Source organism: Leptodactylus fuscus, chromosome 6 (genome assembly GCF_031893055.1).
Source record: "Leptodactylus fuscus isolate aLepFus1 chromosome 6, aLepFus1.hap2, whole genome shotgun sequence".
In the NCBI taxonomy this organism is placed as follows: domain Eukaryota; kingdom Metazoa; phylum Chordata; class Amphibia; order Anura; family Leptodactylidae; genus Leptodactylus; species Leptodactylus fuscus.
The window spans coordinates 145441120-145456084 of NC_134270.1; positions in this window are offsets into that span (position 1 = coordinate 145441120).

Below are 14965 nucleotides of genomic sequence, written 5' to 3' on the forward strand. Positions count from 1 at the left end.
ACCGGAAGCAACCGAAAGGCCGCCTCGATGTCTGTTTTAGCCAACAAAGCCCCCGCCCCGAACCGCCGCACCCACCCGATTGCTGCATCAAGAGAGGTGTACACCACCGAACACAACCCCGGATCAATCCCATCGTTCACCGATAAACCCTTGGGGAAGGATAAATGGAGAATGAGCCGAAATTTATTCGACTCCTTTTTGGGAACCACCCCTAAAGGCGACACCCCCAAATTCGGCAAGGGAGGATCCAGAAAAGGACCAGCAATTCGCCCCAACCTAACCTCTTTTTCCAGCTTGTCAGACACCACTTCCGGATGCTCCCTCGCCGAACGCAAATTCCTAACCACCCCTCCAGCTACCACATCCACAAACGGAATCCGAAAACCCTCCCCAAAACCCACCACTAACAATTCAACCGCTTCTTTATCGGGGTATCTACTTAGAAAGGGAAGCATCCTTTCCAGACGTACCGGCGTTACCCCCTTTTCCAACCCCATCCCCCGACTTCTGCTTGGATTTGAAACACCGGTTCGCACCATGAGCTCCCCCGCATCTGGAGCACTCATGTTTGAACTTGCATTTTGCCCCGAATTTGCACCCTCCCTCATTAAACAAGAAGCAGAGACCCTTCTGGGCGGCGACCGAGCGCCCCGATGACTCAGAGCCCCCTGCCCCCCCCCCCGGAAAGGACCCGTGCCTGGGCCATATTCCTCAACCACAACCCCATGTCCTTGTGGTCCCAGCGAATGCTGGACCGTACCACCTTCCGCTGACGAAATTGTTCGTCATAGCGGAGCCAAGCCTGGCCCCTATAAATCCTATGCGCCTCTCCTATAGCATCCAAATAACAGAAAAGGGCCGAACAATTCTCCGGCGCCTTTTCTCCGATTACGCTAGCCAATATGGCAAACGCCTGTAGCCAATTGGCAAACGTCCTGGGAATAAGCCTATACCTCCTCTTCTCCTCCTCCTCTTTTTTCTCTTCCTTCCATGGCCTATCCAAATTAAAGCGCTCCAACGGAAGCAGAGAAAATATGTCAACGTATTCCCCCTTCCAAATACGCTCCCGGACCTCCTGCTTTAAATGGGCCCCTAACGGGCCCTCAAAGCACACATACACCTCACCTTTTGCCGCGTCATCAAGACGCGGCGCATCCTTATATTCCCCTTGCGTCTGGACGGACACCGACACCCCAGACGCCACTCCTGACGACCCCGCCGAAACCATCGACCCTCCCACACCCCAAGAGAGATACCGCTACCCCCCCAGAACTCCCCTGCCCCCTAACCAATTCTGTCAAAGCCCCCACAAAAGCTAAAAGACCCCTACCTAGTTCCCCCTGTGTCTCACTAACTTCCCCCCCCCCCCCCACATTAGCTAGGAAGGGGCCCGGCAATGAAATAGAAGCCTCACCTTGGAGCCTGGGTGCTGTGACCCCAGCGCCCGATGAATCCTGCTCCAGACGAACAGACAGGGCTCCTGCCCCCACTCCGGACATCATCTCCAAATGAGCCAGAAGGGCTCCCGCCCCCCCCTGCAGACACCCCCTCCGGGCAGGCACGGACTTCAGACCCCCTGGCCAGGGTCCCGGCAGTATTCAGCCCGGCAGCCTCCGCACTGCAGGCGCCACTTGGAAATTCCCCCACAGGCACAGCAGGAGATGTACGCGCCGGCCCCGCCTCCCTCACGCAGTCAGAGGCCGCGCTGCCGACAGGGAGACCCAGCAGAGCTGGCTGGGAAGCCGCCGCAGCCGGAAGGCCATCACTCATCACTCCGGACACCAAGGTAGGAGATGGAGGAGGGGCGACTCCCCTCCCCTGCTGCAGGCCCCGCCGATGAACGGGATTCCTCCCGGCCCGGGAAGGCCTAACGGCGGTGTGCCGAGAGGTCCCCCGGACCGGAGCGTCTGTAAGTCCAGGCCAGCAGGTAACGAGGATCCGCGACTAGGAGACAGACGCACACTGGCAGGTATATAACACACTTTACTTATGGAAAATGGGAAGGAATCAACAAAAGAAACTAAGTTACATATAACAATATGAGGATAACGCCCGCTATAAACTGGCCCTAGCTGTCCCTGAGATACTTGTACGGTACCGGGTTTTTACAGTCTCTCAGCTCTCTGTGGTGCTCCCTCGATGCAGGCCTGTCCAGGAACTCAGAAGACTCTGTCTTGCTTCTGTCTTGGGTGAAGGTCTGAACAAAGTCCAAGGCACAGTCTGGCTTTAGTCTCCAGAACAATCTCCACAACACTGCCGCTTTCTCCAGTCAGTCTCTGCAGTGTTTCAGGCCTTCTACTATGGCCTACAGCAGCAACGGCCTCTCACAGGTCCTCACAGCACACACTCTGGGCCCACACCACGCTGCTCTGTGCTTCCTGCTCACGTCACTTCCTCCAGACCGCACCATTTACCAAACAGAACAGGGTGATTATTGTCTCACAGTAGTACAGTCCCAGGCTATATTTCTTCACACCAGTAGATGGCAGCAAAACACCACTGTTAAGACAATAGGGGCTACTACTGACTGCTACACGTCCCTAGAGGGGCTCCCTAAACGGCGCCGGGCCCAGGGGGTTTGTTCTGGGCTAAGGCGCGCCGGAGGCCTGGTCCTCCGCGGCTGGCGTGTAGGGGGAAAGGGGCAGCGGGCCGCCTCTCCCGCACCCCCAAGCAATCCATTGAGCTGGGACTGCAGCCACTGTGAGCCATTTCTATCCACCTCAGCCCTAAGCTGGGCCAGCATCGCATCAATGTCCGACATACTGCAAGGCCAGAGTACCGCAAGGCCAGAGCCAAGGCGAAGAGACGTGTGGGTGGCTTCCTTCACGTCTACTTCCGTGAAAGTGGCGGGAATCTTCCCGCCTTGGGCTTAAATATGCCCCCAACCCCCCTCTCCACCCTCAGCCCTTCCCACCCTCACGTGATCCTCCTGCATCATTCAAAACAGCCAATTAACCCTTTCCCACTACTAATCCCCTGTTTCATGCTCCTGGCTAACTCCTGTCATGTGTGCTTCCCTTTCAATCCTGCGTCTTCAGTCCAGCTCCACTTTAGAGCAGTAGGTGATATGTATTACAGCAAAGCAGGTCCCTTTAAGTGTGTGCCATGTATCACAATATATCATGTCTTACATGTTAGGCTATGGTGAAGTCACTGTTATAAATCCGTAATGGTGATCATGTACATGATGGCTTATGGTGCTGATCTCTGCTGTATTGTAGACACCACATGACATCACAGTGCACATGATATTACCGACATTCCATGATGTCACAATGGGTGTAGAATGTCTACAGCGCTTAACCTGAGCCATCTTGTGTCACTTAACAGATAGAAGAAGATGGTGGATGGGACAACACCGTGGCTCAGTGGTTAGCACTGCAGCCTTGTTCCTGGCGGGTTCGAATCCCGCTAGGAGCAAAATCTGTAAAGAGTTTGTATGTTCTCCCTGTGTTTGCGTGGATTTCTTCCCATACTACAAAGACATACAAAAAAAAAAAAGTACATTGTGATCTCTATATGGGGCTCGCAATCTACATAAAAAAAGAGGATGACATTGGATTCACTGAATGACATTGAATTTCTTAGATGACACTGGAGTAGGCAGCAGGCCAAATATGATCCAGCGAGATATCCGATCGTCATTTCTGGGGTCAGGAAGGAATTTTTGGCCCCCCTGAGGTATAACTCTCCGGGGGGTTTCTTTCGCCTTCCCCCAGGTCCAGTGGCTTTCATCTCAGGACAAGGTTAGGACTGGTCACAGTGAACAGAATGTTCTTTGCCATCCATCATGCCTGACCTCCTGACCTCTCAGTCACTGTGACCATTATTTAATTTAAAGTGCCAGTAATAATTTAATTACAATATTACCAATAAAAAATGAAAGCCAGAAAGAAAGCAAGAAAGAAAGAAAGAAAGAAAGAAAGAAAGAAAGAAAGAAAGAAAGAAAGAAAGAAAGAAAGAAAGAATGAATCTACGTTGTGCTGTTTGTCCTTTTTCCGGATTGTTCTTTACATAATAGCAGTAGATGTGGCTGCTGATACTGCCTATAATAAAGTGTAGCTTTACATCACTCTGGTCACTGGGATATTACAATGTCAAATCCTGTTGTAGGCTACATTGCAAAAACCACGGGGTTCAGTGTTATAGGGTTTGGTACCCCTGATGGGGGAGAAAACTGTGCATGTATCCTTCAGTCAGCAAGAGCAACTGAACACAAGAGAGACAGAGAGTCTTACATAAAAATAGGGAATAGACTACGGGCCCTATAACAAAACCTGGAAAGGGGCCCACTAAGCAAAGCCTGCTTTACCAGACAGTGGCCCACAGTAACTAACTGCTATATACTAAGTCAGTCTATGTAAAGGAGATAATTGGAGTGATTTGCTCCAAATGTATCAAAAGGTGAAGCATCTAAAACCACCAGAGAATCCCATGTATGCCTGCTATGAGCAAGTGCACACAATACCTGCTTATCCCCTGTACTAGGTATATATAAGATGCAAGGTCTTGGTCGTTCTGGGTTCCTAGCAGTTAAGGAGAGCTTAGTGGTTGTAGGAATACCAAGTCTTTAGCCCGGAGGATCTTCCTGGATAACTCAGTTGGTGTTAGCCACTGACTAGAGGGCTGTTTAGTGTCTCATGGAGCACCTTCTGCTCTGTAGGTTAGGTAGTGGCCATTAGGATCAACAGGCAGTCCCACATCATATTTCCGTGTATGGGGATGCATAGGGCGTCTTTTTTTGCGGGTCAAGGATTACTTTTTAGTTATAACATTTTAGGGAACATCTATCGCTTTGATCACCTTTTATTCAAATTTTTATCAGCGGTGAATCAGCAAAAAAATAAATATAGGAATATGTGGAATCTACAGTATATTGATGTCTCTATAAACTAGACAAGCAACCTGTTCATTCCATGTCTATGAAACACAGGGATGATACAGTGTTGATTCCTCTGTAAGGTCAGTGCACCACGTGGCGTAAACACAGAGGCAAAAACCGTAGAGTTTTACAGCTAGTTTTACTAGCAAATCCCGTCCACATATTGCAAAAAAATATGCACAAAAGTAAATGCTGTAATTTCCAAAACAATCGCGTTTTTGGAACTTCCAGCATGTCAAATATACCTACAGAAATGCCGGCAGTTTCCCTATAGGTATAAAGGAAGCAGAAAGTCCACAGTGAAAACCTTGGCAAACTGTCTGTGAAGAGTGCGGCAGAAAAAAACGTGATGATGAAGCCCACTACGTGGGGCCTAAGCCTAAACTACAGATACAGACAGTTCAATCCAAGCCTACAAAGCACAGAGAATTTACCATTGCCTGTCTATAAGGAATAAGTATTAATTTCATTATAAACTAGACAGAGCACCTGTTCATTCCATACCTAGGAAGCTCAGGGAAGTTACTACATGCTTACATATGTGGAATGTCTTCATCCCACTATAAACTATATGTATTACCTATTCATTTTATGTATCCAAAGCTCTAGAATCTCATTGTACTTGTCTTAATATTTATAGCAATTAATAACATTGTATAGCCTCTGTCATTATGTATCTAGAGTATAATAATAACAGTTTCAGTTCGGATGTTCACCAAACAAATACCAAATAAATACCCTACTCATCTATCACCAATCCTGCCACGGACGCCTCTACTTCCCCTCCAGGGGGACCCATGCATTACAGATCACATCCCTATCAACGATGTCCTGACACTGTTCAGTGTCAGTGACCTGATATTGGATGCACAGCACCCCCTAGAGGGTTGAAGGGGTAGTGGAGGCGGCAGTGGAGCAAGGCTCGATAAGTAAATAGGGCCTGATGCATGCTGGAGTTACACTGGCAGGTAACAGTCTATTTTTTTTAAAAAGTAGTAGGGGCCTATCAGGTCCTCTAAGGTCGCGAGGCCTGGCTTCTACGGCCCCTGGGTGCAACACTAACAGTTGGGCCTAAAAGCTCCATCTGCCACATAAAATATATCACTTCTACATGCAGCCTCATTACAGATTTTGCTTTTGTTGCCCATGACAAGGGCATTGCCAAGTCGTTCCCTGTTAAATAAAGGCACGAGACCAGGATCGATTCAATCGGCCACAGCAGCCATTTTATTAAATAACCACAAATAACATTGTAAAGTGCAAACATAATACAAAACCCAACATTATCCTGTAGACACGATAAGATAAGATAAGATAATCATTTAATAGTCCCACTTTGGGGAAATTTCCTTATTTACAGTAGCATAGTAATACAGATACAGGCTAACAAAACAGTAATATATTACAGAAGTAGACACATATATGCTGGGAAAAGAAGATATACTAGGAGTCCATAGCAGATAAGGGAGAGAAGAAAGAAGGAAGACTTCAGGTTCATTTAGTTCTCTGTGCGGAGTGATCTTAGCTTGGTTTTGATGTAGATTATGTAGCCTGGATCTCTGATAGCGCTCCTTCTCACACTTGGGTTGAAGCAGTTGGTCATTGACAGTGCTGCCAAGTGCCATCAAGGTCTCATACATGGGGTGGGATTTATTCTCCAGCACGGAGCCTACCACGGACAGTATCTTTTTGTCACCCACCACCTGTACTGGGTCCAGAGGGCTCCCTAGGACAGAGCTGGCCCTTCTGATCAGCCTGTCAAGTCTATTTCTGTCCCTGGTTGATATACTATTCCCCTAGCAGGCTACACTGAAAAAAAATAGCTGAAGAGTTGATAAAGGCCCTAAGAAATGGCCACTGGACCCCAAAGACCCTCAGCCTCCTAGGCAGTTAGAGCCTGCTGTGACCCTTTCTGTACAGCGCACCCAGGTGATCAGCCCAGTCCAGTTTATTTTTGAGGAGCACACCCAGGTACTTATAGGTCTTGACTATCTCAATGCAAATCCTTTGGATCTCCTCCAGGACTAGGAGCACTTCTCCGTTCACTAAAGTCCACCACCATCTCCCTGGTCTTCCCAGCATTAATCCTGAGGTGGTTCTGCTGGCACCATTCAACAAAATCCCATTTTAAGTCTCTGTATTCCCTATCATCACCATCAGTGATGAGGCCTATTATTGCAGAGTCGTCTGAGTACTTCTGTAACAGCTGGATGAGTTGTGCCTAAAGTCAGCAGGGTACAGTGTGAAGAGAAATGGGGCAAGAACTGTACCTTGTGGTGCCCCCGTACTACAGATCACAGTGTCAGACACATAGTCCCGGGCTCTCACATATTGAGGTCAGTTTGTGAGGTAGTCTAGGATTCAGTTGGATAGGTGATGGTCCACTCCAACATGGTCCAGCTTGTCCCTCAGTAGTCATGGCTGAATGTTGTTGAAGGCACTGGAAAAATCATTATTCTCACAGTGTTCCTGGGTTTCTCCAGGTGAGAGAGAGCTCTGTGAAAAAGGTGGATGATGGTATCATGCACCCCAATGCCTGGCTGGTAGGCAAACTAGAGGATTCCAGAACGGAACACACTAGAGGGCGTAGGTGTGTCAGGACCAGTCTCTCTAGGACCTTCATCAGGTAAAATGTCAGTGCTACAGGTCAGTAGTCATTGTAGCCCATTGGGTTGAATTTATTTGGGACTAGTACCACACAAGATGTTTTCCACAGTTGAGGTACCACTGCCAGCTTTAGACTCATATTGTACATGTGCGTAATAACACCACACAGCTGGTCTCCGCACATTTTAAGAACTCTTGCGCTTATCCCATTGGGTCCTCTGGCCTTATCTGCTTTAATCCTCTTGATTTCCCTACACACTTGAGACTCATTGAGGATTAGATAGCCAGATGGCAACAATGGCCACAATCGCCTCTCTGACCCAATGAGATATTGATGCCTTACAGGCTTTAAGCCCCTTATGTTTCCCCACATAATTAATGAAGAGGTTCTCTGACTTCCTGAAAGTGCACCGTAGGTAAATCTGCAAGCACCTCACCAAATCTAGAGTGTGAAATTTCTCCTCCTCAGGCGAAGATGGAGAAGGAAAAAAGCCAGAAGGGAAATCAGCTGATTGATTTTCTTAGTAGATGGGACTTTGGGTCTGAAGCCTGGAAGAAATCTGAGCTGAACACGGTCAGGAAAGAAGGAGATATATGGCTCCTCAGAAGACAGTGCTTGCAGCTCACCGACTCTTTTGGCTGATGTTATTGCCAAAAGAAAAACTCTTATAAGTCAGGAACTTAAACTCAACCTCTTCCAGAGGCTCAAACGGGTCTGTAAACAGTGCGGGGAGGACCGTACTGAGGTCCCATTGGTGGACAGGGGTAGTACAGCCTAGTTGCCCCTTTAATAAAGGTTCTCACTAAAGGATCTTGAGACAAATGCCTCCCCAGATAGGCGGACAGAGCAGTTACATGAACCTTCAACGTGGCCGCAGCCAGGCCTCTGTCTAGACCACCTTGAAGAAAATCCAGGATCGCTCTATAGGGGGATCAGCGGAGTCCACTTCGTGTTCAAGACACCAGAAGTTAAAGATGTTACTAACTCTTCGGTAATTGTTGTTAGTAGACACCGTTCTGGCACTTGCAAGGGTCTTCAAGACGACTTGAGACAGTGTTCTGTTTCTCAGTAGGGGCTGGTCAACCTCCAGGTTGTCAGGTCGAGTCTCTTCAGATCCTGGCATCTCAGCTCTCCTTGAGTTACCAGGTCCGAGAGGGGGGGGACGCCTCCAATATATGCCTTGACTCATCTGTATGAGCTGGACAAACAAAGCCCTTTTCGGCCAGAATGGGATTATGGCAATTCCCGAGGCTTGGTTCTGTCTTATTTTTATCAATACCTTCGGTATGATTGATATTGGAGGGAAGATGTAGAACAACCTGAACCTCCACGGGATGGACAGGGCATCCACTGCCAAGGGATTGTCCTCCTGGTACAGAGAGCAGAAGATCCCCACCTTGGCGATGAGTCAGGTTGCCATAAGTCCGACCTCCGGGAGACCCCATCTCTGGACGATATGTTGAAAAACGTCTGGACTGAGAGACCATTCTCCTGCTACGGTGATACCCAGACTCAACTGATCCGCTACTATGTTCAGTGAGCCCTTGATGTGAACAGTGGATAACTGGGTCAGATTTCTCTCTGCCCAAGAAAAGATGAGATTTGCCTCTCTCAGTATGGCTGGAGATCTGGTGCCACCTTGTTTGTCTATGTCAGGGGTAGGGAACCTTTGGCTCTCCAGCTGCTGTGAAACTACAACTCCCATCATGCTCCATTCACTTCCGTGGGAGTTCCCAGAACAGCAGAGCCAGTATGCATGCTGGGAGTTGTAGTTTTGCAACAGCTGGAGAGCCGTACGTTCCCTACCCCTGGTCTATGTAAACCACCATGGTCATGTTGTCCGACCAGACCTTGACTGTCTTGCCTCTGAGATCTGGGGCAAAGTGAAGAAGCGCCAGATAAACAGCTCTGAGCTCCTTGAGATTGGATGTTCCCAACTCCAGTCTTCTCCAACATCCTTGCACAGTTTTGTCTTCCAGATGGGCTCCCCATCCCAGATGGGATGCATCTGTTGTCAACAGGGTCCACACTGTCGGGACCGAGGACCATCCATCTTTTAGGTGAATTCACCATCTGAGGGAAAGACGGGTAGAGGGAGAAAGGCAGAACTTCTTGTGCAGTCCCCGTGGAGAGCCATCCCAGGTTCTCAACACTTTCATCCGAAGGGGACGCAAATGCCATAAAGCCCTAGGGACTGCCCTGGCCGAGGAAGACATCAGGCTGAGGACTCTAATGGCGGTGCGGATGGGTTTGGAACAGGAACCGAGCGGCGGCCTGTATTCTCAACTTCCATGGTTTGAAGAGGAAGATCTGCATTGCTTCTGAATCTACAATAAACCCCAGGAATTTCCTCCGGGTAGATGGTACAATTTCGGATTCCTCCCAGTTGATCAGCCAACCTAGTTCTTGTAGGAAGGTAATGGCTCTGTTGAGAGGAAGTTGTAGAATTGAAGTAGACTGTGCTTTTATCAGCCAGTCGTCCAGGTAGGGAACAATGAAAAGGCCCTGAAGTCTGAGGGTGGTGGTGACCGGAGTGAACACCTTGGTGAATACAAACGGGGCTGAGGAAATGCCGAAAGGCAGAGCTGTGAACTGGTAATGCTCCCTGTGGCCGGCCATATAAATGGTGATTCTGAGATATTTCCTGTGAGGACGAAATATTGGGACATGGAGATAGGCATCGAGCGTGATCATGACCTCCTCTCATTGCAGGAAGGATGTGACAGAGTCTACAGAGTCCATCCGAAATGAATTTTTTCTTATAAACCGGTTGAGGTGCCTTAGATCGATTATCATTCTCCAGTCTCCGGAAGATTTTGGGACCAGAAAGACCGGAGAATATACACCCAGACCGCGGTCTGGGAGGGTACCCTTTGAAATGTACTCGGCAACTGAGGCTTCCAAGATGGTTTATTGAGTGGTGGGAAGAAGCCGGGTGATGACAAACCGGTCGGAGGATAATCAATCAAATTCTATGAAATAGCCTTGATTTATTATTTTTAAGACCCATGGGTCTTCGATGTGGGCCCTTGAAAATTGCAGAAGACATTCTCCAACAGGACCTGAGGCCACAGGGAGCCACGCTCTGTCAAAATTCGCGTTTCCTCTTAGGATTATCTCTGGGGTTACCACACCCAGAACCTCTGGGGCAGTATCTTGAGCGCCGCTGTAGCTGTTGGCATCTGTACCCGGAAGATGGTCTTCTGCCCCTAGTTGCCTGTGGTAGGGATTTCCCCTTGCCCTCAGAGAGGCCTTCCATAAGGTCGTCCAGGCCTCGGTTGAATACCCTCCCAGGTTCGAAGGGAAGGGAGCAGAGTGCAGCCTTAGAGGCGAGCCCAGCCCGCCAGGGCTTTAGCCAAAGAGGCCTTCTGGCAGCCGTAGCCAGAGCCATAGATTTAGACGCGAGTCTCAACTGCTGTCTAGAAGACTCAGCCATATAATCCACCACCCTATGGAGGTTACCTATAGATGCCAAAATGTCATCCCGATTGACTCCAGAGTCAAACTCGCGCTCCAACAGGGAAAGGCGGGTGGGGAGAAAATCTGCAACAGCAGTATAAGCTATGGCTACGGATGCTTGGGCTGAGGTGGCGGAATATACCTTCCTCAGGTTTGAGTCCACCCTGCGGTCCAAGGGGTCCTGAAGATTAGATCCATCTTCGAGGGGAACAATTGTTCTGCGCGACAATTTGACAACGGCGAGATCCACCTTCGGGGGAGGGCCCTAAGCATCCCATTGAGAGGGGTCCATAGGAAACAGGGACCTGAAAACTCTTGTGGAGGAATGTCCCTTCTCTGGCCGCTTCCACTGCTGGAGCATGATGCTGGCCAATGATGCATCCACGTGGAAGGTGATATGACCCCCAGAGGCAGACGTGGAGACTTCCCCATCAACATCCTGGTCAACTGTAGACCCGATGAACTTCAGCAGCCTGGAATTTTGTTCATATTGGAACACAGGTCTGCTGGATTGTATAGATTCGTCCCCAGAGGATTATTCATCAGCCACCCGAAGCCGTTCCATGTAGGGGAATGACAAAGAACGTCTCTTGGGGCATGGTTTCTTCGCGAGCTGAGACAAGGTGGAACGAGTGTCTTTCAAGGATTCGTCCTGAAAACATAAAAAGAGTACATAGCAGAGAGGATACTTCCCTTAACACTGTTAATCCCTGTACTCACCATATAGTCCTTGACCCAGGCTACCATCTCTCTGGAAGGGGGCTCCTCAGATGGAGGGCCTCTACACCCGCGACAACTGGAACATTCATAGCCTAAAATAACATGGTTATTAATATTCCATCACAGGAACATAACTTCCCAAGGACCCACTACCTACCAGACTGAATGGACTTCCACGCCCTTTAAACCTCTTGGTGATTTAGTTATGATTAAACCCCTTATATCACCATTTTATTAATAATAATGACAGAGACCTAAATGTGGATAAACGTGGGTTTGTCCACAATTTATTGACCAACATAATTTAACAATTAACCAAAAACTATTAATCATCAAAACATAAATAACCAAAAACACACAAGGCCATGCCCAAATCTCTTCCCGTAGATGTTCTTCCTCCTGCCAGAATGCCCCACTGTGGATCAGCGGGCATGAAGGACCTCGATTTCCTCCATCTTTGGGCATGGACTCCGGCCAACCGGGAAGGAACCTGAAAAAAACAAAAGAAAAAAATGAGAAAAATGAAAAAACACCAGGAAAGATAAGACCTATAACAGGGCAGGGTGGGCGGGTGTTCCTCACACAGATGCTGAGGGTAAGACACGCTTTGGGCATGGACTCCCGCCACATAGTAGGGAATATACCCCCCTACTTCTGCCTGCGACCAACCCCACCCCAAAGAGCTAAGGCGCGTTCAACACTGTCTTGTAAACCCAGCAAAAATATATCAGTCCCAATGGAATTGAGATGAACACCGTCTTGCAATAACAGGTCGGCATTGTCACCCTCCAGGTCCCGATGCTGGACCACCACACCACCAAAAGCACAGACATTCTGGGACACCCTCATATTGAGGACCCAGCGAGTTCTTTCAATCGCCAGTGGATCCCTGGTGCCCACCATACCTTACGCGGCACTATCTCTGACCATACTACGACGGTGGAGGGAAAAAGAGTGGAAATCAATTGTAGATCATGTCTCATCAAAGCCACCAGTTCGGCCAACTTCACGTGACCGAGGTCATTACCCCCAGCGTGAATTAGAACTACCGCGGGCTTGCAGGCACGACAGCCTGACACAACCACTTCTGATATTAGCTGATGCCATCTTAAACCCTGGTGACCCCGCCTAAGTACCTCCACATTCTGGAGGCCCAGGGATGCGCCACCGGGGCGGACTGCAGCCTGACGTTCTGCCCAGAAGATATAAGAGTGGCCCACCAATAAAACTGATGGTGCAACAGAACCTGTAAAAAACAAGAAAAACAAGGATATAGACAAAATTTGGGAGGAATACACAAAACCCATCACAAAGTCTGACCTGATCTGGCCTAATGTATGATCTATAGCATTCGGACTTCCACCTGCCCTAGCGCCTAACCGCATCTTCCCCCTTACCACACACATCAGCCATAGTGGCAGCTCCTATCCTAAAGGAGTGTGTACCAAACTCTTTGGGATCCAGACCCAAAACAGACAGACAGGACCTGAAGACAGAAAGAAATTGAAATCGAGTAAGCGGGGAACCAGAGGCGTGAACCAGAAAAACAGAAGACCCAGGATGACGGAGCATGTACTCATGTATGATACACACCGGACAAAAATCTGACTCCATAGCTCTAACCGTCGCCCAATCGTCCCTACCAAAGACATCAGTCTTAGGCTGTATTCACACAGAGTAACGCCAGGCGTTTTTTGTGTGTTTTTTGCACATAGCGCCGCGTTTACGCCGCGTAGCGCCGCGTTAACGCCGCGTATACGCCGCGTTAACGCCGCGCTATTTAGCGGTGGCGTTGCCCGGCGTTAACGCGGCGTATACGCGGCGTTAACGCGGCGCTACGCGGCGTAAACGCGGCGCTATGTGCAAAAAACACACAAAAAACGCCTGCCGTTACTCTGTGTGAATACAGCCTTAGAGCGATGTATACGAATCTTGACCTCATCCGAAAGAACTACCACTTCCGAAGTCAACAAACCCCCCTGGCTCTGCTGACTACGGCTGAGCAGTTCAGTAATACGCATCACCGCAAAGAAAGCAATAGAGAAAGCCGTTCTGAACAATAGCATCTCAAAGCCATCCTTACACACACCGCCTAAAGCAGCTAACAAACGTCCTAGCAGGCTAAAAGACACCGGACGACGGCAGTCACCCCCCGAAACTTCTTTTTTCCAACCTCTCAGCAACTGTTGAACATCAAAACATTTAGTTACATCACTACGCCCATGCAACTTCAGCATAAATGCAACACCAGCCAAAGACTTCGCAGCAACATTGGCTGACGCCTGTTTACCCCGCAGTTGCGCCAGCAAATCCAAAGTCACCTCTAACAACTGGCCATCCCCTGCAGGTAGGATTCTGATGGAGAGAGACAGCCAAGCAGCCCAAGCCGACTGATGGCTCCGCCACGTAGCAACAGAAACAGAATTATGCAACAAGACACTCAGACACTCTCTACTAGGGCCCACAACACATCTGGGCAGGCCGTACTGGCCGGCTTGGCTGACGGGTGGAGCTCCGGAAAAACCTGAAAATTGAAATGAGAGAGCGCATCAGCAATACAATTTTGCACACCGGGAACATGTTTAGCTCTAAACCAAATATTATGTTGTAAACATCGCAGCACCAAGTGGCGCAGAAGCGCCAACACCGGCAAAGATGAAGATGACTCGTTATTGATGATCTGAACCACGGTGCTGTTATCTGTCCAGAAACAGATACGGCGATTAGCCATCCTGTCACCCCAAAGCTCAACTGCCACTACAATAGGAAACATTTCCAGAAGTGCCAAATTCCTCACCAATCCTAACTCCGTCCACTGATCAGGCCACACACCATACTACCAAGAATCCCCAAAAACAGCCCCAAAACCTACAGCCCCAGCAGCATCAGTAAACAGCTTGTCCTCAGGTAACCTGAAAACTAAATCTGCGGTATCTAACTCAATACCCAAAAAGGAGAGTCTAGTAGTGGGACCTTCGGTCTTCTCTAATGAAAAGGGGACCCCAATACTCTTCATTAAAGCCTGGAATGTATGCAACAAATAACCACAAACATTAGATCCACCCGGGCCAACAAACAAAAAATCATCGAGGTAGTGCAATACCGATGGGATGCCCGTCTGAAAACGCACCATCCACTCCAAGAAGGAACTGAAAACTTCAAAATAATAACACGAGATAGAGCATCTCATAGGTAGGCACATGTCGACGAAAAAACTACCAGCTACTGAACAACCCAACAGATGAAAACACGCAGGGTGAAGAGACAGAAAGACAGAAGGCGAGGGGCCACACGGT